Genomic DNA, 2,328 nt, shown 5'->3' on the forward strand with positions numbered 1-2,328 from the left:
GCAACACAGGCCCTCGGAGGCCCCATCTGCTCCACCGAACACAGATCATATAATGGGAGAAAACCAAAGGCAACAGAATCGAAATCTAAGTCTAGTCCAAAGTGGAAAAGCCCAAATGTACTCACTCTCCAGAAATCAACAAGTTTGTGTTGACTTCTAGTGGTGGGTGAGACACTGGACCGGGCATCTTGGAGAAAGCAAAGTGTTGGCGGAGATCTCCACCCTCGAAGCCCCTGCAGCTCACTGGGCAGACAAGACTCAAAGCAACAACAAACGAATACTAGCGTAATGAGCACCGAATGCTCTTTTATTTTCTTCAATGCACTTACCTCTAACTGAACTTACCTTCTTAGCTGTTTGCATGTTTACTGGGTGTCCTTCCCCACTGGCAACGAGTGATGGCAGCTGTTCCTAGTGACTCCCCAATGTCTAGAAAAGCGCCTGATGCCTGTAGGCACTTAATAAATGCCTGTTGAACGAATGCCAAGAATTTGTCCGAGTAGGAAAGTGGGAGGGAAGCTGAGAGAAGCAAAAGGTGGGCTAAGACTTCACAATGAGGAGGGGTATGAAGGATTTGAAGTCCAAGAAATAAGACCAAGTAGAGAGGTAGATGTAGGTCACTGTGGGCCTTTGGGAGGAGAGCACTACTTCTCTTCACCTTTTCTCTACCTGTCTCCAACACATTTACCACTCCATCCCTTCTCATCCACCCCAACTCCACCCCAAAGCAGAGACACACTTATGATTGATGAAACAGAGCTTTCACCGGGCCTGCCTAAAAAGTCAAGAACAGAAGTCGGGTCTCTTCTACACCCCCCTTGTGTCTGCAGTGGCAGGGACCTGAAACACACTCTGCTCCGTCTCTCAGCTGTTGGTTTTTCCTAGGAACCTGGAGCCCAAGCCCCTTTGAAGAAGATCATCTTTCTTTTTCTCTGATACTCTCCATCTTGCCAGCATGTGGTGATACAGGCCTGTGACTCCCTTCGCCATCCCAGTAAGTCTAGAGCAGTTCCATCGTGATCCGGTAAGTCTAAAGCAGTTCCACTCTGGCACTGGGGTAAGCATCTGCCCTACTGTCTGTCCAGCTTCTCTCGGTGTGTGTGGTCATCTTTTACCCTGAAGTGGTAAGACCCCAGATTCAGGTTTGGACATTGATGGGGTAGATCTTTTTGCTGATTTGGCTTGGTAGCCTGTTTTATATCTGACTCCCTGGAAGCAGAGCCTGAGACAAGGATTTAGGTATACATAATTTGTTAAAGAAGTGAAGAAAGCAGACTAAAGAGAGGAAGAACTAAGCCAAGATATAATACAGTCTCAGCTGGGGTCTAGCTTAAGCCCAACCACACCACATGCTCAGGAGCATGAATTGTATCTCAGAGTAGATGCCACTTTGAAACAAGGGTCAGGCTTTTGTATCCCCTGTTGGTTACTCATTAGATATAGGCTGCAGGGGGCAGTTGGGGGAGCTCATATTCTCCCAAGTGAAGAGACTCCCTTGGGTAAAAACAAATCTCTGGAGAAGGAGGCAGTTGTGAGCCCTTAGCAGGCAACACCCAAAGCAGCTGGAGCATGAGCACAACAGCGTGGTCACAGGGATCTGGGTGGGAAGATGAACAGCACCCGCTCCAGACTCCTCGGGGCCACTCTGCTTAAGAAAATGAAATCTCCATGGGGCAGAGCCTGGATCTACTGAGGTTTGCAACAAGGTTTGGAGTCAGGGTCCCAGCAAATAATTCAGCGATATTTGGCCTTGTTTTATCCTGTGAACATTTATTTCCATAGACACCTTTCCCAGAGGGGTTCAGATACCACTAGACTTTTGGCCTGACACCATCTTAGTCTCATCCCCATCTGCCTGCCGCACCATGGGAAGCATCTCAAGTTGACATCACTTCTCTGAGTGAGAGAAATGCCTAAGGTAAACAAAAAGAACAGCGTGTACTCTGCTCTCCATGAAATCAGTGTTCATAAGGCTTGAGTAGAAGTGATACACACTCGACAGCCATTCCTCAGGAACCCGTCTCCAGGGCAGTCTCTACGCATGTGGAGACCTGACCACAATGGAAAAACAAATACATGAACAAACAAACAAAAACACCCAAAATTTTAATTTGGGGAGGTTGATTTTTAAGCAGAAGAATCTTGACCTTTCAGCTAACGACATAAATTGATTGCAAACACCCCACTTAAACAAATAAACAGACAAACCTGTGAAGAACTAACACATATTTCTATCCCCAATATGGCTGCTTCAGTCACCCTGTCAGGTCATACTGGATGAAACGAAGAGAAAAATAAATACGACATCTTTGAAGAGAAAGCTGAGAA

Source organism: Pteropus alecto, unplaced genomic scaffold, assembly GCF_000325575.1.
Source record: "Pteropus alecto unplaced genomic scaffold, ASM32557v1 scaffold94, whole genome shotgun sequence".
In the NCBI taxonomy this organism is placed as follows: Eukaryota; Metazoa; Chordata; class Mammalia; order Chiroptera; family Pteropodidae; genus Pteropus; species Pteropus alecto.